This window comes from Aquarana catesbeiana, linkage group LG03 (genome assembly GCF_042186555.1).
Source record: "Aquarana catesbeiana isolate 2022-GZ linkage group LG03, ASM4218655v1, whole genome shotgun sequence".
Lineage (NCBI taxonomy): Eukaryota > Metazoa > Chordata > Amphibia > Anura > Ranidae > Aquarana > Aquarana catesbeiana.
The window spans coordinates 592168695-592195878 of NC_133326.1; positions in this window are offsets into that span (position 1 = coordinate 592168695).

Genomic DNA, 27184 nt, shown 5'->3' on the forward strand with positions numbered 1-27184 from the left:
ATTTCCCAAGCTGTCTTTTCTGATTCTTGACCGCGTCCATCCAGGGTTACGTGGAGGGGATTGGAACAAAATCATTCTGCAAAAAGAACAAAAGTGGATTTTTCGCCTTCAGGCCACTAGGGCACCAGGCCTTAATGATACCACGTCCTTTAGACCCTTTCTAGAGGGTTTTACTTTGGGGGGGTCTGAGTGGGAACCCCCCGATGTAAATACCCCCCTTTTCCTGTAGAATCAGTGGGAATTGGATAAAGGTGAGCCAATAATAATTTGCAATCGGATGGGGACTGTGTTAGAAACGAGCCATCATCCTTTTTGTATGTCACTATTAGCGGTCAATTAATTTTCTCCTTCCCCCCCTTTTTTTTTTTTTTTAAATAGGCTGGTGGCTACACTCATGCTGGAAAATCTTTTTTTTTTTTTTTTTTTCCCTCCCCTCCTTTTGCAATACATGCTCTCAACCACTAGTTATGTCTGCATTGACATCTTGCTGTTATTGTCCTTCATGTGTGGCTATTCATGGGTCAATGTTGTGTTACTCCACTCTGCCCTGGGGCCTGGGGGGGCGTGTGTGCCATCGGGGATGCGGGTCTGGGGGCGCCGCTGTGTGTGCGGTCTCGCCTGTCGACATTCGGATCTGACACTCGGCGCACGGGGGCCGAAGCTGCCACTTTTAGCTGCCAATGCTCGGCCTCCGTATAGACGATCGCTCATGACCGAGATCTGTTTATCCCGTTGTCATGGCGATCTGTGTGCCGCGGGTGCCTGACGCGGACGTCAGTCCCCTCCCAGCACGGGTCATGTTTTCCTTCCAGGGTGTGATACAATCCGCTCTTGGATTGGACTCGTGCATGGGGCGGGGGGGCTGGTCTGCGCGCCGGGGACTCGGGGGGCGGCTCCTCCTGTCAGCAATGACGCTGCTCCTTGTGGAGTCAGCTGTCTCACATATGCTCCTAATTAGGAACACTATTTAAAACCACACTAAGACTGTCAGCTCATACCCTGGGAGGACACAGAACTGAAAGTGCAGCTGCTATGATATGCTCAAGGTAAAGAACTTAACTCTTTTTGTTATATCCATAATTAAGACTTACTTGAAACGAATTATGGAGCTGCAGTGTGCATATACACACTGAGCACCAATAGGGCTTATGGAGTTGTAAGATATTTTTACAACCTATGCTCTTTGATACATTTAAGAGCCTTTATTCATTTACCATTGAGACATATACTTTCCCTGTTTATATCACTCTAGCCGCTGAATATAGACGCTCTTCTGCCATTTTTCCCCCGGAGCGAGGTATCTAAAATCTATCAGCCACTATAGACAACACTGTTGTGTGTATCAGCACAGGGATCAACCCTTCATTATGTACCAATAGGTATGTTCACAGGACTCCTGTGGATGTGTGTTTACAGGAAAAATATTTATTTGAGTAACCCCCTTTTTTTTTTTTTTTTTCCTGATGCTGATTCTTAGTATATCCTACACACTTGGGGTGCTGTCAGCTGCTGTTTACCCGCCCGAGGAGTCAAGGCTTAGATAATCCTTGCCTGCGTCAATAGGTAGGTACAACCTCACACTTACTAGAGTCCCCCGTCTTGAACCCATTAGGGGGAACTTCTCATATAGCAAAATAGTAAAATCTTGTTCTGGGACCTTTGTATCCCACACTTATAAATCCTCCCCTTGTCTTCTTGGTTTTTAGCTGATAAAGAGATTTTGATAAAGAGAATTTAAAATACAGCTGAGGGACGTGACGCCCTCTGTGTCTGGTCCTGATCTGCTGGCGGTCCTGGTTGTGTGGCGGCGTCGCTGATATTCGGATCTGGGCCCCGGTGGCTTACCGTTCTCCCCTTCCCCCTTGTCTGGGGTGGATGCCATACAGTATTGACCCTGCAATAGCATGGTTAGGATACATTTTTTGTAATTACATCACAATCTGATTATGTAAATAGTTGTATATATGCATGATTTTCTGACATCAATATGTTTTTCATTGTATGTCTTTTTGTCTCTTTTTTTGTAACAATGTTTCGCAGACAGATATACACCTTACCTCTAGCCCCTGAAGAAGAGGTCGTAATCCTTATATAAAGCCTCAAAACGCGTTGGACTTGCACTGTCAATTGGCTCCTTGCTGATATAGCCTTTGTGGGGTTTTGTGTAGCTCTGTCGACCTGTCATGTATATCTTGGTTGTATTTTTCATCATTTGTTAATTCTGGCATCCATTGTTTCCATTTTAGCACATGTTTTTTTTTTAAATTTTTGATACAATAAAATTCTGATAATTTTTTATACTTTTTGTTATACTTTTTTTGAGACTTCCACCTTTTAAAATCCCACTTAAGAGGAAAAATCGTCCATTGTATATGTATAAAGGGATGCGGGTTGGTTGTCTCATTCCATAAAGCTCTTGTCACCACCAGTTTCTATGAAGCTTGACAAACGACACCGAAAATTCTACATCTTGGAACTCTGCCAAAACAGACAATTGTACCCCACTTCCAAGCAATGTTTCCTATTTATAGTTCTGCCATCAAATATCTGTATGCTAAGTATACTATTTTTTTTTAACATGGGGAGAAAAGACTCGGAGGACATCCCTCATCCGAGGAGACCAGAGCCCCCCCCCCCTGGAAGAAGGGGAAATCCCCCCAACAAAAGAAGAGCAGGAGGAAGAAGACGTGGTGGAACTAGTCACCACAACAGGTGAGTGTCTGTGACCACACGCTCAGGTAAGAGATGGATGCCGGCATATTTTTTATACCTCTTTTTGTTTGGTTTCTCTCTTTTTAGGTGATCGTGATGTTGTGGATCCAGATCCTTTCACCCTGAAAGTGCACAGATCCTGATCGGTGAGATCTTGGGGTGTAATTTAGCATTGGAAAACCTCAATAAAAACATCAATGATGTTATTCAAAAAAATAAGAACATCGTTGATGTTTTGGGTAGAGTTTAAAACCCCTCCAAATCCCTTTCTTTTTTTTGTGTGCTACAATGTTCTAAATGTTTTATGGATTTTTAGAAAAGCTAAATTTGGAGAATGCACACAGTGTGCCAACATGTGCTATCTGCCATCACGGGAGAGCGTTTTGGGGGTGCAACCCCTTCCTCAATAATAAAGTAGCTGAGAGGAAGGAATTTCTCCCCCAAAACACGTCCCTTGATCCCCCGTGATGGCAGGTTGCACATGTTGACATTCGGAAATTTGTGTGCATCTTCCAAATTTGGCTTTTCCAGGGGTGACTTCACCCCATCTGAACGCAATATCAAACACAGTTCCTAAATACTCATGTCTGATATTGCCTTCAAGTTCTACCAAATGTGAACTTTGTAAGTTCAAGATTTGTGTCTTTCTTGTTGGTTTTACACATAACCGTTTTATCTTAAATGGACATTTCTATTTGTGATAATGCCACCCCAAAAATTGTTATACAACAAACATGTTGGTTTGTTTTAAAAACCTTTTCTAAATGCACATGTGATTGTGCAGGTATTAAAAAGATTGTTAATCAAGAATGTGTTGATTATTGTCTGAACGCTACAACACTTTTGTGGTGATGTAATTGCTGTTTTCTGTGACAATGGGGGTTATTTCCTAAGGGCAAATCCTCTTTGCACTACCAGTGCAGTTTCAGTGCAGTTTCAGGTGCACTTGTAGTGCAAAGTGTCTTTGCCTTTAGTAAATAACACCCAACAGTGTTTTGTAAGGTTACACAATCACGCCATTTTCTGGACTCACCACATTTCGGTCAGGGTCAGCTTAAACAAACACAAGCAGTAAATGTCAACAAAGATTTGCAAATTATTTTTTTCATTGGATCAAGGTTTCACAAATTGTCTGGCATATTGATGGCCCCCCTACCCGCAAAGAACTCAAGGTATCTTAACCGGACATCATGGGCACTCAGGGAGGGCAAGCCAGGACGGCCACTTTCAAGCGCCGTCAGGGTTGTTTCATTTATAATTCCGGTCTCAGGCCCAACTGAGCCAGCATAGTTGGCAGAATGTTGGCGTAAAAAGTTATGTAGAACACAGCACGCCAGGATTATATTATTCAGTTTATACTCCGCCATATGGATGGGTGTAAGAAATAGGGGGAACTGGCTGGCCATGATTCCAAATGTGTTCTCCACCACTCTTCTGGCTCTGGCCAGCTGGTAATTAAAAAACCCTCTGTTCCGGGGTGAGGGTCCTCATCGGGAATGGCCGCATAAGATGGTCCCCCAGCACAAATGGTTCATCCGCAACGAAGACGAATGTCCTTTCACATTCTCTTCTGGAGGTGGCAAGTCCAAGCTGCCATTCTGGAGACGCCTGTAAAACTCCGTTTGGGCGATGACTCCACCATCGGACATCCGGCCATTCTTCCCCACGTCCACATACAGGAACTCGTAATTAGCTGACACCACCGCCAACATCACAATACTATTAAACCCCTTGTAATTATAATAGTACGACCCCGAGTTGGGGGGTGGGATGATGTGGACGTGTTTCCCATCAATTGCCCCTCCGCAGTTAGGAAAGTCCCACCGCTGGGCAAAGTGGGAGGCCACAGTCTGCCATTCCTGTGGCGTGGAAGGAAACTGTTGAGGAAAACAAAAATAAATTAGTATTTTTGCACATAAACATGGAAAGCAGATTAGACACAAACATTCTTGGCCAACATCCAGATAGCATTTATTAAGGGGAATTTTCCAACACCAAAGTATAAGGTACACCTATCATATCCCCCCCCCTCTCATGGGCCATTTCTAACATTATAGGGGGTGGGGGAATCTTGGACAGGTAACCCTCTCCACTTCATTGAGAGACGAATGCCTCAATAATGGCTATTATTTGGAACAGCCCCTCCTTAGTTACACTATTGGCAGACCACTGGACAGGTAAGAAGTGTCATAATACAAAGATATAAATACACACTGTACACATTTGAGCACATTTGGACATTCTGCTATTACCTATCAAGATAATAATATAATACAAAAACTTTAAACAGTACCATTTGAAAGTATACAGGCAGGCCCTTGCACTACATGCTTTGGGGAATTCATCCATAAATCTGAGCACAAAAGAGGTGGGTATAGTGTGTATGGGTTTGGCAAAGTCATCAGATAGATGATTGAGGATAGATAGAGAATTGGGATCAGCTGACTTAGCAGTTGGGGGGAGGGAGGGTTAATAAAAATGATTTGGGGACACTACAAAAAAAAGCCTCTGGCCTGAATTTAAAGCACAAATCACATTTCTAAACATTTTAGGGGTTGTTTGGGGTAAAGCACTACTATGGAGCTGATAAAATACATTGTTAAGTGACTACTTGAGGTGAATATAATGCCAGAAGAGCATGCTGGGGAGGTAAATGAAGGCAAATATGTATGAAGGACTAAAAAAAACTCCATCAAAATTCCAGCATGCATGAGGACAAAGGGGACATTCACAGCATATTACAATCATGGTAATTAGGGAATGAGGAAAGAAATACAATATATTATCAAACATTAAATACAATAAAATGTGATATTAAAGGATAAAAATCTTACCTTAATATACTCCTTCTGCAGGACCTGTATGATGGCAGAACAGGTCTCTGGGATAATGATGCCAAGAGCCTGGGGGGAGATGCCTGTTGAGAACTTGAGGTCCTGCAGGCTTCTCCCCGTTGCCAAGTACCGCAGGGTGGAGACGAGCCTCTGCTCTGGAGTGATGGCTTGCCTCATGCAGGTATCCTGCCTGCTGATATAAGGGGTCAACGAAGCCAACAAATGGTGAAACACTGGGTCCGTCATCCTGAGAAAGTTCCTGAAATCATCAGGATTATTCTCACGGAGCAAAGGCATATGACAGAACTGGTCACGCTGAAGCAACCAATTCTTGGTCCATGAACTCCTCCCCACCCTGTTCATGGACTGAACTTGTGTCAAGGTCAGGACCCCAACACCAAGCCCCCGCACAGCACGAACTCTACGAGGAGTACGTATACGCAACATGGCTAGAAAACGGTCGGCTGCTCAGAATGAGGTAACAGAACGCACTGAAGAACAGTGAGGCATGTGAAGAGCAACCTGAAAAACAGCAACGAACGAACAAGAACACAATGACTAATCCAAGTCACGCGTAGCTTGCTTGCACGCACTGAAGAGCAGATACAAACCCACAAGCACAAACTGAACTGCAGAAAATGATCTGAAAGCCATGAGTCTGAGAAAGCGTGAATCGTCTCTTACCAAACTTTTACTAACACGAGATTAGCAAAAGGAGCCCAAAGGGTGCCGCGCTTGGTTCTGAAATGGCCTTTTATAGTCTTGTCGTACGTGGTTTACGTCACCGCGTTCCTGCCGATTGGAAATTCTGACAACTTTGTGCGACCATGTGTACACAAAACAAGTTTGAGCCAACATCCGTCTGAAAAAATCCTAGGATTTTGTTGTCGGAATGTCCGATCAATGTCCGACCGTGTGTACGGGGCATTACCTCTTTCCAATTGTGTATTTACTTTTCATTTGTGGTGGTGAGATCTTTGGTCTACTTGACACAGACTACATTCTAATCAATCTTTTGCTGTCTTTGAGATCAGCCGACGGATATTTCTGGTGCTAATAGTAGACAAATAATAGCATAGTTTACATGTTTCAGAATTTGTTTTCTGCTTGCTGTACAAAACATCTCTTTGATCAGTGCTTCCTAATTAAATGAAACAGATCAACCCCAAAGGCAGTCTATGGCTTCTTAACAAGGTTACAACTTGGCACTCTTTGACTTTCTCCAACAGATGTTGACAAAGCTCTGGCTATTTATTTTGCAGCCTGTCTGCCCTGATAATTTATATTTGAAACATTTATTTTTACCCTCCCACACCTCTCTTCTTCCATTCCCTCTCTAGACAATCTGTGGTGATATTATTTCATTTTCACACATGATGGAATATCTTTCTTCTCGCTCCCAGGGACAGCTGGCTGATCCACTCAAATAGATCCCCCTTCAGATTAAGCCTAGCCTTGTACACTCCAATCCACTATAGGTTGGTCAGTGGGGGATAATGAGGCTCAAATAACATATGTATGAGTGTATTCAGCTGAAATACAACATCAGTTGCTGCAGCTGATTAGAAAGATAGAGGGAATGCTATTTAAAATAGGTGCAAATATTACCAACAGTAACCTCATCAAAACATATTACTGAGCAAGATGAATTTCCTGAAAACCAAATTCTTAATACACACTTAGTAAGAAATTAAAGGGGTTGTAAACCCTTGTGTTTTTTCAACTTAATGCATCCTATGCTTTAAGGTGAAAAAACTTCTGGCAGTCCCCTGGTTTTACTTACCTGAGCCCCGTATTTCACTCGGCAGAGACGCACTGTCCCTCTCTACATGGGGTCCTGGCTCGTGATTGGATAGATTGATAGCAGCACAGCCATTGGCTCCCGCTGCTGTAAATCAAATCCAATGACATGGGCACGGGGGGGTTGGGCCAAGTCCGGCATTCGTGTCCATGGATGCCGAATGCTGGACTCAGGAGCGTGCTCACAAGGTAAACCCCCGGGAGAGCGCTTCTCCTATGGGGTTATCTGATGTGGGGATAAGTAGCGAGAGCCGCCAGGGGACCCCATAACAGGTGGATCAGGGCCACTCTGTACAAAACAAGCTGCACAGTGGAGGTAATTATGACATGTTTGTTATTTTAAATTAAAAAAATGTAACCTTTACAATCACTTTAAAGGGGTTGTAAAGATGTTTTTTTTTTTTTTTTTTTTTAAAATAACAAACATGTTATACTTACCTTCACTGTGCAGCTCGTTCTGCACAGAGTGGCCCCGAACCTGGTCTTCTGGGGTCCCTCGGCGGCTGTTTCAGCTCCTCCCCGCAAGCATTTATCACCTTCATGCGAGCTCCCTCGCACGGTGGTGAGTGCTTGCGGGCGCGCTCCCGTGATACAGCCGGCGGCTATAGATGCTCGCTGTATCACTCGGCCCCGCCCCCCGGCGCGCCGCGTCATCGGATGTGATTGACAGCAGCGCGAGCCAATGGCTGCGCTGCTTTCAATCCATCCACTGCAGCCAATCAGCGACCAGGCTGAGCTGCAATGAAGCTGACGAGGACGAGGAGCGAAGATTCGAGGCGTCAGGTAAGTAAAACGGGGGGGCTGGGGGCGGCGGTACTGTCAAAAGTTTTTTCACCTTAATGCATAGAATGCATTAAGGTGAAAAAATTTTTACCTTTACAACCCCTTTAAGCAAAAAGATGTTTAATTCTGAATCCCTAGATTCACGAGTTAACTTTTATGCTGAATCTAGTGCATTATGGTTAATGTTATCCTATATGTGTATTCTTGATGTTTCAGACAGGGATAATGTTCTTGGCCAGTCATTGGGGTTGATTTACTGAAGGCAAATAGACTGTGCACTCTGCTAGGGTAGTTGCTCCAGAGCTTAGCAAATCAGGTAAAACTTCACTTTGACAAGAATACCCAATCACATGCAAGGAAAATATAAAAAAACAACATTTTTGCTTACACATGATTGGATGATGGAAGTCATCAGTCAGAGCTTCTGTTCTCATTTACTAAGCTCTGAAGCAACTCCACTTACAAATTGTACACTCAATTTCCCTTCATTAAATCATTCAATTTGCTTTTTTAAACATGGTATTGACTTTGAAGTGTATCTAAATTTTTATATTTTTCAGCTTACCAACCTTTAGATGTGGTGGCTGCATCTGTATTTAGTTTTTTTCCCTATTTCCCCTTGGTGATCTAGCCAGTAACAAACTTCCTGTCTTAGGGTGACTCCTATATCTATCAAGGAGCAATGGAGTCACTCTTGGACAGGCGCATTGTCTGGAGATGGTCTAGTTAGATGGACTAGTAAATTTAGATACATTTTACATATATGACTATTGATTAACAAATTAAAGTGGTTGTGAAGACAGAAGGTTTTATTTTTATCTTAATGAATATGCATTAAGATAAAAAACCTTCTGTGTGCAGCAGCTCCCACATCCCCCCTGGTTCTTACCTGAGCCCATCTCTATCAGGACTCGGCTGCCCAGGGCTCCCTCCTTATTGGCTGACACAGCAGTGAAGCATCATTGGCTCCCACTGCTGTCAATCAAAGTCAATGAGCTAATGAGGAGAGAGAGGGGGCGGGGCTGCGGCTCGGGTGCCCCCATAAATAGTTGCTTGCCGTGGGGGCACTCATCAGGAGGGAGGGGCCAGGACTGCCAAAGAGGACCCTGAGAAGAGGAGGATCCAGGCTTCTCAATGCAAAAGCACTGCACAGGGCGGGTAAGTATAACATGTTTGTCATTTTTAAACCAAAAACCCCAGAGACTTTGATATCACTTTAACCCCTTAAAGACCACCTACCGCAGATATACTGTGGCAGGGTACCTCTATTGCACGAAACAACATAACTGTCCATAATTTTGTGCAATAGACAGGGGGGCGTGAGGGGGAAACAATTAGCGGGTGTCAGCCAGGACCCGCCAATAGTTCCTTAGAGAGGCAGAACGGTGATCTGCCTATGTAAACAAGGCAGATAAACCGCTCTGACAGGGGAGAACACAGTGATCTTGTGTTCCTGCTAAGCAAGAACACAGATTTCTGTGTTCACCCAGTCAATCCATCCCCCACACAGTTAGAAAGCACCCCCTAGGGACACACTTAACCCTTTGATCGCCCTTGGTGTTAACCCCTTTCATGCCAGTGTCATTAGTACAGTAACAGTGCATATTTTTAGCACTGATCACTCTATTAGTGTCACTGGTTCCGAAAAAAGCGTCAAAACTATTCGTTTGGTGTCCGATTTGTCCACCGCAAAATCACAGTCCTGCTAAAAATCGAAAATAGAAATGCAATAAAAATATCCCATAGTTTGTAGACTTAATAACGTTTGCACAAACCAATCAATATACACTTATTGGGATTTTTTTTTACCAAACACATGTAGCAGAATACATATTGGCCTAAATTGATGAAAAAATTAGATTTTTTTACATTTTTTTTAATTGGATATGTTTTATAGCAAAAAGTAAAAAAATACTGTTTTTTTGTTTCTAGTGCAAAAAATAAAAACCGCAGAGGTAATCAAATACACCAAAAGAAAGTTCTATTTGTGGGAAAAAAGAACATAAAATATTTTATTTGGGTACAGTATTGCACGACCGCGCAATTGTCAGTTAAAGTAATGCAGTGCCGTATTGCAAAAAAATGGCCTGATCATGGAGTGGGTAAAATGGGCTTAAGTGGTTAAAGCTTATAATATACTTTAGTATTTATTAACAAATACCACACTTACATTTGGGCTTCTGTATAACTTAACAGAAGCTGTGCACAGCGGTGGATGCTCATGCTTCCTTAGCCAGCTCAGAGGAACCTGCATAGTATTACATAAATATCCACCAAACCACAATGTTCTACAGCATTGCAATATCTTGTGGCAAGGTCTTTATCAGTGTCAGGGCACTTGTTGTGCTCTTCTATGGTTGGTCCTCTTTACTGTGCATATTTTCCCAGGGATGTGATTCTAATAAGGTCTAAGAATTCCAATCCTGACCTCTTTTTTTGGTTGCATTCAATAATTCTAGAAAGCAATAAGGTTTTTATTGGAGCCTGTGTTTTTGCTGGTTAAATTTATATCCTCCATTTGTCATGGTGAGGAGTAACTTTCTCTACGAAATTAAGTAACAAAAAAACAAAACTTTTTATGTTTGTCAGTGGAACAAAAGGTAAGGATAAATCTTTAAAGAAGACATTGCTTTCACTTCCTGTTTTGACTTTTGAACAGTAAGTGAAAGGAAATCTCTATAACATGATGCAGTGGGGTTGATTTACTAAAACTGTAGTGGAAAATCTGGTGCAGCTCTGCTCAGAAAATTAGATTCCGGGTTTTTTTTTTTTTGTCAAAATGTAATTGAACAACCTGAAATTAGAAGCCGATTGGCTACCATGCACAGCTGCACCAGATTCTGCATTTTCCAGTTTTAGTAAATAAACCCCAGCAGGCCTTAAGAGAGAAGTATTTTTTAAAATTTTTTATATATTAAAACTTACCTACGTGGATGCAGCATCAGACCGATGCTGCAGCTGTCCCCAGGTGTCTCTGCCCTGAGAACTGAGCCTCCAAACACCTCCGATGGCTCGGTTCTCTCCCCTCCCTGAGTGGAGAGATGTTGCCTGTCAGTCAACATCTCTCCTGCTCTGATCCTCCACACTCATTGGAACACTGAGCTGTGGAGAGGTGGGGAGTGGCCATCTCAGACTGCCATCAATCAAGGCAGCTGGCGGATCAAGACTTCGGAAGTCAGGATTATATGCTGCCTCAACTGATAGCAGTGACGTCAGCAGAGAGTGGACTTCAGACCACTCTCTGCTGAAAACGTGTCACAGGAGAGCAAATTGAATTGCACTCCTGTGACCCAGAGGAGAAGCTCAGCCTAAAAAGCTCAGGCTGGACTTCTCTTTTAATAAAGGTTCTAAACGGATCAAATTCCCTCCTGGACTGGCTAAATTTTGATCAGTGTGCCATCATGCTTGCCAAGGACCCCCATCACACACTCATTTCATTGCTCACATTCTCCAGACCTGAGGCCCACCTTCAGAAATAGGGAATCTTTTTCAACAAGGTTAATGTAGCAGAAGCATATACTGTAAATAGATTTTTAACATCACCACTTCACCTCCAGTCCTTCGGTCCGGACATCCATATTTCTGCACAGTACAAATCCAACATTAATATGAGATAGCCGCCCAACTTTTCCATTGTTCTCTCTTTGGATTCCCACATAAATCGGTTTTTCAGCCGAGCCTGTTACAGGCCTACCCAGAAAGGTTCACTTCCTAAGGCTACAAGCTTACATATCAGTGAACTAGGGGAATCCTTTTGCTATCACCTTCTGTCCCGAGCTCTTCCAGATCTTGACTGTAAAGGACAGACTAGCCTGACTCACTATGTCCACCCAGGGGAGGAGTTTCCCTAAAAAGGGTACTAACCCTTGCTTACACATACAAAATGGTTGTATAGTGTGACATGTTAGAAAAGCATTCAAGTAAGTTAAGTTTCTAAATAGTCTACTGCAATTAGATATGCCACATGGCTTTACTGTGATTAGATTTGTTTGGAAGCATTGTGTATGCATGCCTACAGTTTTTACTTTGTAGGCATATAACATGTAAGTTAACAAAAATGATGGTCATGCATACATTCTCCCATATCCAAAAAATGCATTTTTTTCACCTGTATAGAAATCTTAGTGAACTTACATGCTCAAATGTGAAGAGCAGAAAGATGTAACATAGTAAGCATGTTATTTGACCAAAGCTTCATAACAACTATCATACTGTCATATAAAGCTCAGCAGTCCTGTGTATCAAGCAGACATTCTGCATCAAAAAATAAATGTCTAATGTGTAAAGTTTGGGGAAGGTACTCAAGTGATTCAATTACTTCAATATACAGATAAAGAAAGAGCTTTGCTAGCCCTTTAGGCAATCTTTTAAGTTGCCTGAAAACAAGATGCCATATTTGCGTGAAATGCCTTGTTAAAACTACTTGTTTTAATACCATCTCTCATGCTAACGCTTTCATCTTTTCAAACTTTCATCTTACTGCTCCAACACAACAAGGGGAGCTGATTTGCATCAAGTTTGATGTTCCAAATTGTGGAACTTGCTTCTGGCCACAAAATTCCTTTAGGCCCACTGCTCTGATGCCATTTCCATTGGGGGAGCATTAAAATGTCTGTAAATGTAACAAAAGCCATAGTCTGTGTTCTTGACATCAAGTCTCATCTATTATGTAACCTTTGTTTTGTCTATGTACTGTGACTTGTTAAAAGACAATTCCAGCAAAGAGAAAAAAAAAACACTACATTTTTATGAGACTTGTGTAACTGTTCCTCTACCTTTCATTTCATTTCCATTCTTCACCTGTTTTTTTTTTCATTTTCTTTTAAATTTCTTGCCCTTTTTCCATTCCTGTCTTTTAACATTTTTTGCTTTTGAGTCTCAGTTTAGATCCATTTCCAAGTACCCTTTATTTTCACTTCTTTCACTTTTCCTTAACATATATTCATTCCTTTCATCTTTCCTTTCCCTCATCCTTGACCTTTCTTCCCTCTTACTTTATCTTTCCCTTCTTCATTTTCCTTTCACAACTTTTCACTTTACCTTACCCTCCTTTCCTTATCCTACCCCTTTCCAACTTTATAGATTTAAGGAGACCATGTCATGTTATAAAAAGCTGCCGAAAGGTCCCTGCAAGAGAAGAGATCTTATACTCACCTCTTCAGTGAGCCACATCTTCTACCTATCCTCTGCTACAGTGCTGCAGGGTCTAACAGTCTCCTCAGCATTCAACTTGTGAGATGTCAGATGCCTGTGTCTCCTTGTGTAAGGTTTGGTTCCATCCTCTGACCCTCTGGAGAAATCAGCAGTGAATTAGGAATTTGGAAGGTAGAAACACATTTTTTAGCACGCCAGCCTTGCCTAAAGATAATTAGGAATACAAATAGAGTACTGGCCAAGAGGGATATCAGATCACCCACCCTTGACTCTAGCTGTAAATATACATGACAGATGTACCCAGAAAATGTGGACAATAAACCCACTATGGATGGAGCTAATAGGGAACCCAGAAAAAATAACCTCGAGATTAAAAGAGTTTGTAGAACTCAATATAGGTACAGCGCCAGTGGGGGTAGTGTGGGACACCCTAAACGCATTTCTTAGGGGGCTTTTAATTCAACAGGTGGCAAAAATAAAGAAGAAATCAAGGGAATGGGAGGAGCATATCAAAAAGGAGGTGATGGAGTTTGAGAGACAGTATGTGATAGATCCAACCCCAGAGAGGCAAGAGACATGGCTTAAGAAGCAGTAGGAGTATAAAGTGGCAATTACTAGAAAAAAACGAAAATAAGAATTTTACAGGGATTTGTACAAGTCACGTCAGGGTTCAGATTGGGGAGATATGGATAGGTTCCTGGAGGGCGTTAAATTGCCGTCTCTCTCGGAAAATGATAGGAATAGGTTGAAGTCTCCAATAGCTCTGGAGGAGTTGCAAAAAGCAGTAGCTGATATGTCCAACCAAAAATCCCCGGGTCCAGATGGGTTGCCATTAGAGACCTATAAATACTAATCTAAAAACATTGAATTGGGCAGCTAAAAGGGGAAGACTGCCCTCTTCGATGTTAGAAACTAATATTGTAGTAATACAGAAAGAAGGGAAGGACCAACTTGAAGCATCCTCCTACAGACCAATATCATTATTGTGTTCTGATGTTAAAATTGTGGCAAGAGTATTGACAACCAGGCTGAATAAATGTATTTCAAAACTGGTACATCCAAACCAGTCAGGGTTTATTCCCAACAAGTCTACCAGCATAAATATCAGAAGGGTATATATGAACCAGGTCCCGACAGAAAACATGCTAGGGCTATCTTGTCCTTGAACACAGCCAAGGCTTTTGACAGCCTAGAATGGGGGTACCTTTGATGGGTACTGGAGAGGTTTGGATTCAGCCCTTTATTCATTGGATGGTTGAAAACATTATATAATCATCCAAGTGCCAGAGAGGGACGAGACAGGGGTGTCCTTTATCACCCCTGTTGTTCGCCCTGGCGATGGAGCCATTAGCAGAAGTGGTGAGATCATCAACTGGATTACAGGGATTTCAGAGAAAATGTGGGGAAGAAAGGATAGCACTATACGCAGATAACGTTTTATTTTTTTGGGGGGAGATACGGAGTCCTCATTGGAAAAAGTGATGCACATTGGAGGGGTTTGGTAGGTTCTCGGGCCTAGCTATTAACTGGGAGAATTCATCTCTTTTATGATCCACTCACTAATACCATCTCAAGGGGAATATCCCAGCTAAAAGTAACAGAGAAGGGGCGTGTCCAAGATGGCCACCGGAGCAGACGTTTTTTAGGAGAGCTCCGAGACTTGGCCGCTTTATCATCCATTTCCCTGCAGAAGACTGGCTCAAACTGAACCAGAACAGTGCAGGACCCCCTCCGGAACAGTATGCCCAGCGGGAAACACACTTCGGTGTCTCGTACCACCCGAAATACAGCCAAAACCCCGTCCTCCGCAGCACGGCCATCTCCCGCCACAGCTACCAGCATGGTGTCTCAAACAGAGGGGGCTGACACTGGGATGAGGGAGCAAGACAACTTTGCTGCACTCATGCAAGCTATAACCACCTGCCAGTCCCCCCTGACAGGAAAAATTGAAACTATGCAGCTCGATATAAGCCTGATCCACAGGGATATGGACAGCTTTCCTTCCAGATTGACTGAAGCTGAGAGGAGAGTGGGGGAGGCAGAGGACATGCTGCAATCACATGAAGTCTCACTCCGCACACTGCAGACCAAGATGAAAACCCTGGAAGCAGAGGATGCTGAAAACAGAAATCGCAGAAACAACTTTCGGGGGGGGGCTGCCTGAGGGAGTGGAAGGGAAGGATCCCACAACATTTACCGAACAGTTGCTGCACACCCTCCTCCCTAATGCCCAGTTTTCCGATTTCTTTGTAGTGGAGAGGGCACACAGGATGCCTGCTACCTGGGGGCCCCCGGGAGCTCCTCCACGCACTTAAAACTCCTGAACTTCAGGGACCGTGACCTAGTCCTGCGAGAAGCGAGGCAAATTGAAGTACTCCGCCACGAGGGAGCAAAGATTATGATATTCCCGGACTATTCAGTCGATACACAAAAAATGCAGAGATCCTTTGACCAAATTAAATTGGACCTGCGCATCCGTAAAATTAAATACAGCATGTTGTTCCCTGCTCAACTGAGAGTCCAAGATGGAGAGTCAGTGCGGTTCTTTACCTCTCTTGAAGATGCATCCAGATGGTTGGATATACTACCAAGAGGTTGAACCTGCTGCTGCTTGGATCTCTCATCTCAACTCGCCTTGATTTTATTCTCCACGTAGGCTTTTTTCTGCTGCCGGCCTTCTGACTTACATTACCTTTTTGAGTCTTCAGGCTTTTCATCGACTCCTCCACCCACCTGAGATTACATTGCCCAGGATTCTTCACAAGAATTTGTGCTGTGAGTATATACAGTGACTGTTCAGGAATTATACGATTACTGTGATGGAGTGAGCCATTTGATCCTGTCACTACCTCTGACATGGATACTTGAAGTTTTTAGGCCTGAAGTTTTGGGTTAGTAACATGTTTAAGTTTAAGAAGTATTATCCCCAGAACACTCTGGGTGAACTATTGATCTGCAGGGACTGTTTATCCTGAATTTTTATCTCCATACCTGAACTCTCTGAGCACAGACTGTGTCGCTCTGGTGTTCCACTGTTCATGTGCCTCCTGGGCAGTTGTCACGATTTGCTACGGGGATCAGGCACCCCATAGTTTGGGTGGTGGTGCGGGGTGGGGGGGTAGGTTTCAGAGCGACTGGTTCTGCTCCATGTTTTATTTTGGGTTTTCTTTTTGCTTTTTTTCCTTTTTAAATTTTGATGATGATTTGATTGATAAATGTAAGACATTTAAGGTTGTTCTCTTGCCACTGGGGGGAGTAGTCTATCCAATAACAGATGCACAGATATCTGCACTACCTATCAGACATATTGCTGTATTATGCAAGTCTTATGTGGCACTAGGGCTATTCCAATCCTGTCAAACATTCACCATGCGGCCTAAATGACTCCACTTAACATCTTGTCCTGGAACGTGCGGGGTCTCAATTCCAAAATAAAATGTTCCTTAGTATTTGACTACATTAAAAAAATACAACCCTCATATCTGCATATTGCAGGAGACACATCTAATTGGGAGCAGGACGCTGGCTCTTAAAAAGCCCTGGGTAGGATCCTACTATTACTCCACCCATTCCACCTACTCCAGAGGTGTTAGCATTCTGGTCCACAAATCATTACCCTTCACTCTCCTAGATCTCCATTTGGATCCCGAGGGGAAATACGTTGCTATACATGCTATGTGTGACATGATGGAATTGGTTATAGTTGGACTACACAACTCGCCTCCTGCCTCCCTGGCTGTCCTCCATAAATTGACCCCTATATTGGCTCAATATCCTGCTGCGGCAGTGTTGATGGCGGGTGATTTTAATATACCCCCCAACCCCAGTATGGATAAACTTGGCACTGATGTGGCCTCTGAATCCCCACTATCTAGATGGGCAGATGAGTATGGCTTCAGTGACATGTGGAGGTGGCGGTATCCCAGGAACAGACAATACACCTGCCACTCATCTACCTACGCCTCCTTTTCTAGGATAGACTTATTCTATGTTAGTGGCTCCTTACTCCCACGCATCCAAGGGGTTGAAATACTCCCGCGTGGTATCTCTGATCATGCTCCACTCTTCGTACGGCTCAACACAGACTCGCCAGTAGGCAACAGCCTCTGGTGACTCTCAGGTTTTTGAATCACTGATGAGCGGGTCGCTCCTGAGGTTGCAGGGGAGATGGACACTTACTGGGTGGTAAATAAGGGAACGGCCCCTCCTCCAATGCTTTGGGATGCTTACAAGGCATATACCTGCGGACAATACTCCACAATAATTAGTAAGGTCAGGAAAAGTAACAGACTTGCTCTGGAGGAGGTGGAGAGGCGAGCTCAGAGTTTGGAGTCTAGCTATGTGGCTAACAAAGATGCCGTGACATACGCTGCACTCCAGACACTCCACCGAGAAATTTCAGTGTTGAGAGCTAATGCGACCCAGAAACTTCTGTTATCGCAGTCACAGAGGATATTTGAACAGGGGGAGAGTTCGGGTAGACTGTTGGCGTGGTTGGCCAGGGAGCGCTCCACTGTGGCACACATTGCGAAAATCAGGGACGACCGGGGACAAATACAGACAGACCCTATCCAGATAAATATTAGATTTGCACAATATTACCAATGTTTATACACGTCTAGGGCGGACTACACACCAGACTCGTTGCAGGATTTCTTGCCTCAGGTAGAGTTCCCTACTTTATCAGAGGCTAACAGTGCCAAGCTAGATGCACCAATTACCCTTAAAGAAGTACAACTGGCGATTTCATCGCTCCAGCTTGCCAAAACCCTCGGACCCAGATGGTCTACCGGCCGAATTTTACAAGACTAATAGCGAAGCCCTAGCCCCACAGTTTCACGAGCTTCTCTTACCCATGTTGGAGGCTCAGAGTCTTCCCCCATCTATGTCAGAGGCTGTGATCATAGTAATCCCTAAGCCACGCAAGGACCCTGAGCTTTGTGAGTCGTACTGACCCATTTCACTCCTTAACGTGGATGCAAAAATAGTTACTAAAATCTTGGCAAATCGTCTCAATTCGGTCATTCTTTCCCTGGTTCATGGAGATCAGACAGGCTTCATGCCAGGGAAAGGCACAGACATTAATCTACGTCGGTTATACACGAACATATCTCACACGACAGCCACGGATTCCCCTGGGGTGGTGGCCTCCCTCGATGCCGAGAAGGCTTTTGACTTGGCCGAATGGGAATTCCTTTGGCAGGTATTAGAGAGGTTTAATTTTGGACCCAAATTCATCTCATGGGTGAAATTAATGTATGCCAATCCCATGGCTAGAGTCAGAACTAATAGCACACTCTCGTCCCCCTTTAATCTCCACAGAGGAACTAGGCAAGGTTGCCCACTGTCTCTGGGATTGTTTGCCCTAGCAATCGAACCCCTGGCCATTCTCATTAGATCATCCACAGCCACAAAGGGAATAGAGATGGTGTTAGGTACCTGGTAGTAGAGCCTGACTTGTAGGAGAAGACCTCTCATATAACGCTGGTTCAGGAGCCACTGGAGTGGGGACAGTGGTCTCCTGAGCACAGTGGGGTAGGAGTGCCTGTTGAGCAGAGTCTCTCATGCTGAAGTGATGAGAGATCCCACAGGGATGGCTGGACTGCAGATCAGGTGGAGACTGGAGGCAGCAAGCTGGAACACTGGAGGTGCAGAGATCACTGGAGCTGAAGGTGCAACAGCAAGAACAACAGCAGGCACAAGCAGGGTCAGACGGTCCGGGTCAGCAGGGGTATGAGACAGGCAATAACAGCAGGCAGAGGCAGAGTCGGTAGGCAGGCAGAGGTCGGCAACGGTATCAGGCAGCAGCAGTAGAGTAGTCAGCCAGGCCGGGTCGGATGGGAGCGGGACGGATGGTCAGACAAGCCGGGTCAGATAGGTAACGATCAATCAGGTGCAGATTTACAGGAATCACAGAGCTGAGATGAAGCAGCAATGTGCCAGAGGCACAGGGGAACTTTTATGTGCACTTTGGCGCCAAACCGGTGCTAACGCGAACGCACGCACGCCCGTACGCGTGCACATGCACGCGCGCGTGCACAAGCGCCGCATACCCGCGCATGCCCGAGCGCCGCGCTGACACCTGGAAACAACAGGAACTTGCTGCAAGGTTCTTACCGGAGCGCGCCGGCGCATAGGCGCATGCAAACGCCCAGGTCTGGCGCCAGTGGTACCCTGACATTGCCCCCCCAAGGGGCAACCTCCGGGTGCCCAAAAGCCTTTTTTTCTCAGGGTGGGTAGATAAATAGGCGCAAACTAAACGCCTAGCATGCACATTACTATCTGGTTCCCATGAATTACTTTCTGGGCCGTAGCCCTTCCATTTGATTAGGAACTGGATCTGCCCTTGTCTTTTCCTGCAATCAAGGATAGCCTCAACCTCAAATTCCTCGCTGCCATCAATCACAACAGGTTCAGGAGGTCTAGTTCCTCTCCCAGGGAAGGGATCAGGTACAGCAGGTTTAAGCAATGACACATGGAACACTGGGTGTATCTTAAGAGAGTCAGGCAAAGTCAGTTCGTAAGAAACTTCATTGATTTTCCTTTTAACCGGAAAAGGTCCCATAAATCTAGGTGCCAACTTCTTAGAAGGACATGCTAGTTTGATATTACTGGTAGAAAGCCATACCTGGTCACCAAGCTGTAACTTCAATTCCCCTCTTCTCTTCCGATCGAAGATTCTCTTGCTGTCCTCCTGAGCCTTGGATACCGCTTCCTGCAACATCTGGTTGTTGTGACTGATGAAATCTACCGTACTCTGTACTGCCGGGACTGAAGACTCTGGAAGGAAATCGGGTAAAAAGGTTAGATGAAAGCCATAATTAGCAAAAAAGGAGGATTGACCAGTGGCTGAATGTTTGGCATTGTTGTAGGCAAATTCTGCCAAGGGCAGCAGGGATACCCAATCATCCTGTGAGAAGGAAGTAAAACATCTCATGTACTGCTCGAGGGTCTGATTGGTCCTCTCCATCTGACCATTGGTCTGGGGGTGATAGGCCGAAGACAAGGCCAGTTTGATTTTTAAAGTCTCACACAGGGCTCTCCAGAAACGTGAGGTAAATTGTACCCCTCTATCAGAGGTTATGTTTACAGGGATTCCGTGAAGTCTGATGATTTCTTTGATTAAGATATGAGCCGTTTCAATAGCCGACGGAGTTCCTCTTAATGGAAGGAAATGGGCCATCTTGGTAAAACGGTCTACTACCACAAAGATAGCAGAACACCCCTCAAAACATGGAAGTTCTACAATAAAGTCCATGGAGATCATCTTCCAGGGTCTATCGGGTACCGGTAAGGGTTTTAACAGGCCCCAAGCTCGATTCCTGGATGTCTTATTCTGGGTACAGATAGGGCAGGAGCTGACATACTTCTCGCAAAAGTGCTTTAAATTGGGCCACCAGAAAGTACGCTGCACCAATTCCAGGGTCTTATGAACCCCAAAGTGACCTGCCAGTGGGTGATCGTGAAGGAGCGCCAAGATCTTGACCCGAACCTCCTCAGGAACAAAAATTTGGCTCCCTCTCCAGAACAAGACGTCTTTGTTACTTAAGGTAATCCCTGTGGGTCTGGCTGATTCAGAGGATGCTTCCTTAATCTGAGAGAGAAGATCTGTTTGTATGAGCAGGAAATTGTTTGCAGGTAAGATGGTGTCAGGAGCAGATAAGTCCTTTGGGTTATCATGCATTTGTGATAATGCGTCTGGTTTGACATTTCTTGAGCCTGGCCGATAAGTAATGTGGAAGGAAAAGCGTGAGAAGAACAGGGCCCAGCGGGCTTGTCGAGGTTTCAGTCTTTTAGCAGATCGCAAATACTCCAGATTTTTATGGTCAGTGTAAATTAGTACTGGATACACAGCCCCCTCCAACAGGTACCTCCACTCCTCTAATGCAGTCTTGATGGCGAGAAGCTCCCGATCACCAACATCATAGTTCCTCTCCGCAGGGGAGAGTTTTCGGGAGAAGAACCCCACAGGATGCATAGCGTCTTTACTGCCTTTTCATTGCGAAAGTATGGCACCGACCGCTATCTCTGAATCGTCCACTTCTAAAATGAATGGCAAGGATGGTTCAGGATGACTGAGGATAGGTACTGAGGTGAATAGCCTGTTGAGGTTCTCGAAGGCATCTTGGGCTAGGTGATTCCAGGAAAAAACGGGTATTCTGTTTGGTCAACTGCGTGATAGGTGCGATTATTGCAGAAAAACCCCTGATAAACTTCCTGTAAAAGTTTGCGAACCCGATAAATCGTTGAGCTCCCTTTTTGTCCAGGGGTACCGGCCAGTCCAGAACAGCGGAAACCTTCTGCGGGTCCATCCTGATGCCAGTTGAGGAGATTATCAAGCCCAAGAATTGAATGCTCTGTTGTTCAAACTCGCATTTCTCCACTTTTGCATAAAGTCTGTGTAAGCGGAGACGACCCAACACCTGGCAAACATGTTCTCGATGAAGATCCAGGGATTCTGAAAAGATCAAGATATCGTCTAGATATGCGATCACAAACACATCTAGGAAGTCTCTAAGAACATCATTAATTAGGTGTTGGAAGGTCGCAGGGGCATTGCAGAGTCCAAAAGGCATGACTAAATATTCATAATGCCCGAATCGGGTCCGAAAAGCTGTTTTCCACTCATGCTCAGCCCGAATGCGGATCAGATTATAGGCCCCTCTTAGATCAAGCTTAGTAAAAATGACAGCAGTCCTTAATTTCTGGAATAGTTCGGGTATCAAGGGTAGGGGATACCGATTTTTGACCGTGATTTTATTTAGTTCTCGGTAGTCTATACATGGGCGGAGAGACTTATCTTTTTTAGCACCAAAGAATATTCCCGCACCTGCTGGGAAGGTAGAGTGGCGAATGAATCCTTTGGCCAGGTTTTCATCTATATATGTTTTTAAAACTTCTTGTTCCTTCTCAGATAGGGGAAAGATGCGTCCGAAGGGAATTTCGGATCCTGGCAGCAACTCGATGGGGCAATCGTAGGGACGATGAGGTGGAAGAGAATCTGCCCCCTTTTTACTAAACACATCAATGTAATCATGATATTGTTTAGGATTGACCTGACAATTTTTCTTGTCGGAGTCCAGACAAAGCAGAGTGGCTGAGGAATCCGAATCTTTTGTCAAAAAGTGTTCTTGGCAGTAAGATGACAGGAATTTTACTTCTCCGGAAGCCCAATGGATGTGCGGATTGTGGGCCTGCAGCCAGGGAATGCCCAGGATAATGGGAAACATAGGAGAGGTGATGGCATCAAGGATCAGCAGTTCCTTGTGTTGAGAGTAAATCGTAGTGGATAATGGCAGGGTCTCCTGCGTCACTTGTCCGGATCTGATACGGGAGCCATCGGCTAGGAAGACAGAGAGTCCATGGGCTTTAGTCCATAAAGGGATGTTGTGTTGGTTGGCAAAAGTTAAGTCAATAAAGCAGCTGCATGCCCCGGAGTCAATAATGGCGTTGACTGGGAGTATCTTTTCTTGGAGCTGTAACGAGAGAGGAATGGCAAGGTGGGTAGAATTCGTAGATAAAGCAGAGAGACTGGTATGTACAGGAGATGGACACTTACTTATTTTAACTGGGCAGTTATGGACATAGTGCCCGGTTCCTCCACAGTAAAGACACAGGTTAAGTTGCCAACGTCGGGCACGTTCTTCGGAAGACAGGGCAGGTCGCATCAGACCTAACTGCATTGGTTCAGAGATGTCAGGTGTGACATTGGCAGGATTCGGACTGGGTGAGGGTAGGTAGCATGCTGCAGGAACCGGAGCTCGTGCTGTCATTCAGGTCGGGCGGTTTTGTTGAACTGATCGTTCAGATCGACGTTCTCGGAGGCGACGATCGATCTGAATGGTTAAGGAGATCAAGGCCTCAGGGGTACTTGGAATACCCACTCGAGCAAGTTCATCTTTCAAACCTTCGGACAGGCCAATGCGGAACTGGTGACGCAGAGCCGCATCATTCCACTGTGTGTCCGCGCTCCAACGCCTGAAGTCAGTAACATAGTCCTCAGCGGGTCTGCGGCCTTGTTGGAGCGCGAACAGAGCTGATTCGGCTGTGGCAGTCTGTTGAGGATCCTCATATAATTGTGCCATGGCTTCAAAGAAAGCAGATAAGGATTGGGTTAGAGCAGAGTCCCCTTCAAGTAAATGGTGGGCCCAGGTCTGTGGTTCCCCTTGTAGGAGGGAAATTACAAATCCCACCTTGGTGACTTCCAGTGAAAAGGTTCGGGGCTGTAGGGCAAAGAAGAGCTGGCAAGCATTGCGGAAGGCCCGAAACTTAGCCCGGTCTCCGGAGAATCTTTCGGGAATAGGGACCCATGGTTCAGGCGGAAGCATCACAACTGAAGGAGCTGGAACAGTCTGTGTTGGAGCTGCAGCTGAAGAGGAGGCTGAAGGGTTAGACCCTGCAAGATTCTGAACTTGTCCTTCCAGTCTGTTATAGTTATCCTGAAGGGATTGCACTGCTTGAGTGAGGGCCGCCAGGTGCGTGCATATCTCCTTCATTGGAGAGGTATCTCCTGCAGGCTCAGTCATGGCTGCTTCATACTGTTAGGTACCTGGTAGTAGAGCCTGACTTGTAGGAGAAGACCTCTCATATAACGCTGGTTCAGGAGCCACTGGAGTGGGGACAGTGGTCTCCTGAGCACAGTGGGGTAGGAGTGCCTGTTGAGCAGAGTCTCTGATGCTGAAGTGATGAGAGATCCCACAGGGATGGCTGGACTGCAGATCAGGTGGAGACTGGAGGCAGCAAGCTGGAACATTGGAGGTGCAGAGATCACTGGAGCTGAAGCTGAAGGTGCAATAGCAAGAACAACAGCAGGCACAAGCAGGGTCAGACGGTCCGGGTCAGCAGGGGTATGAGACAGGCAATAACAGCAGGCAGAGGCAGAGTCGGTAGGCAGGCAGAGGTCGGCAACGGTATCAGGCAGCAGCAGTAGAGTAGTCAGGCAGGCCGGGTCGGATGGGAGCGGGACGGATGGTCAGACAAGCCGGGTCAGATAGGTAACGATCAATCAGGTGCAGATTTACAGGAATCACAGAGCTGAGACGAAGCAGCAATGTGCCAGAGGCACAGGGGAACTTTTATGTGCACTTTGGCGCCAAACCGGCGCTAACGCGAACGCGCGCACGCCCATACGCACGCACATGCACGCGCGCGCACAAGCGCCGCGTACCCGCACTGACACCTGGAAACAACAGGAACTTGCTGCAAGGTTCGTACCGGAGCGTGCCGGCGCATAGACGCATGCAAACGCCCAGGTCTGGCGCCAGTGGTACCCTGACAGGTGGGCCCACTGAGGGAACTGATCTCCCTTTACGCAGATGATGCCCTCCTCTATCTCCCTGATGCTTCGGATTCCCTGGAGGAGGCCCTGCGGATTATTGACCGGTTCGGATCCTTCTCCGGGATACGTATTAATTGGACTAAATCCATATTATTCCCACTAACCTTGCCACCCCTTCTCCCTCCTTCCCATATACCATTACAACCAGTCACTAAATTTAGATATTTGGGTATTGAAGTACAGAAGGAACCTCCCTGCTACCTAACGGATAATGTTTATCCTATTCTACAAGAACTCACATGGCGATGCTTGACTTGGAAATCTCTTCCTTTGACTCCGGTAGGGAGGATTAACCTCCTCAAAATGACGTTCCTCCCCAAATTTCTATATGTCTTCAGAAACACCCCAGTCCCCATCCCCAACTCCTTTTTCCAAAAACTAGACCAGGTGATCAACTCCTTCATTTGGGCCGGACTGACCCCTAGGGTGGCTAAAACTGCTTTACAGCTTCCCCTCTCTGCAGGTGGATTGGCACTGCCATGCTTCAAGCAATATTACTGGGCAGCGGTGCTGGTAACAGTATGCTGGTGGTTCACCCAATCATGAAATAACACATCAGTTAACCTAGAGGCAGCCATCCTGGGGTCATATTAGGCACTGAGTAACCTGGTGTTCAGGGGCCAGAGGGCACAGGTTGGGATGACTGTCCCTATGCGCACCACGATTAAGGTTTGGGAACAACTGACAGCTAAACTTAATCCACCTAATGCTACTTCCCCCTATACACCACTGTGGGGCAACCCTAGGCTACCACATCTCTTATCTATCCCTGACCCGGCTATTTGGGCGAGATACGAAATTAAAATTATACAGCATATTATGCCAGCAGGCAGACTCCTATCATACGATGAGCTAAAACACACCTTCCAACTTCCAGCGAAGATGTTTTTTCGCTATCTACAATTGCGACACGCTATACAAGCCTAATTTCCCACTGATGTTCGCTTGGAGTCACACATGGTGGAGCGCTTTCTTATCTCAGCCAGCGCGGATCGTATTCTCTCCTCCCTGTACCTTCGGATATCCTTTGGGACTGACGGTCAGGGAACTAAGCTTTGTAATAAATGGAAGGTGGATGTGCCCTCCCTGACCTGACGGATGATGATTGGGAAGAAGGAATTCAACAATATATACCTTTAATGATATCCGCCAGGGATAGGTACATTCAGCTGAAATTCCTCAACAGGGCCTACTATACCCCCCAGAAGCTTGCCAGAATATATCCCACTCATTCTGACAAATGCCCAAAATGCAATGATGCAGTAGGAACGTTCTTTCATGTAGTGTGGTCTTGTCCCCTTATTCAACAATTTTGGAGGGAGGTGGTGCAGTATATCAACTCGATTGGGAATCTAACCATAGGACATGACCCGCGTGTCCTCTTACTGGGCGTCTGTGACACTATTACCACAAATACTCACAAAAGGTTGCTAATTTTCTATACCTCATACTATGCCAGAAAGGCCATCCTAATTAAATGGAAGCAGCCGGAGCCCCCGACGGTTGGGCAGTGGAAAAAACTTATTGACATTACCCTTCCACTCTATAAACTTACATATATGAGTCGTAAATGCCCCAAAAAATTTGAAAAGATCTGGGGTCCTTGGGCTGACAGTTAAGGCCCTTTTAAGGATGTGAGAGATCCCCCCCTTCAGTGTCTTCCTCCACTCCTCTCACCCCCCCCAGGGTACCCCCTTTAGTCATACCATGATTGTTACCATGGTTGATAAAGGATAGGAAAGTCTGTACCTAAGATATTCTATCCTTCGGGGAAAACAGACAAAACAGACAACTATGACACCTTTCGTACTAAAAATGTTTGCATTAGAGTCCCAAAGTAACGATAGTTTAACAATGGGAAACGATAAGGAAAAAGCAGTTCCCAATAAAAGTCATAACTAAGGAGTAACATTTATATAGAAACTCGATATCCTAATGGGAGGGGTAGTGGGAGGGTGGGGGGTAGAGGCTCTAGTCTAGGGTAATGTAGGCAAAGCAGGTATGAACAATAATGGTTAAAGGATATTTGATAGTTGAATTTTAATGTATATCTGTATTATTTTTTGCTAATGGTCAAAACAATAAAAAATATTTAAAGAAAAAAAATGACAGAATTTAGGAAAAGCTGAGCATTTTAGGAATATTTAATTTTCTGCCAAATGCTGCCCATGAAAAGAATGCATAGTTTTGGAAAGACATCAATATCTTAAAGTAAACATATCAAGAGAAGTATATGGGGCTTAATATTGCTGATCCCCTTAAAAAATGTAAATACCTTGCTGTCATTCATTAGTTTTACTAATTTCTCAATCAATAATTCACAACAATCATGCAAATTGGGAGGGTCTGGGTTAAGTTTACAATCCTAATTTGCCCAATTGTTTTGGTCTAGTGGCTTAAAGTGTATGCAAAAAGCAGAACATGTGTTTCAATGTGGATAAAATAGGGAAGAGGGGATAAAGTAGGGATGGAAGAAAGTAAGTGGAAGTCCTAAACTTCTTATAAACTTTTCTCCCTCTAATTTCATATTGCATGTTCAAAACAGGAAATGAAGAAAAACCTC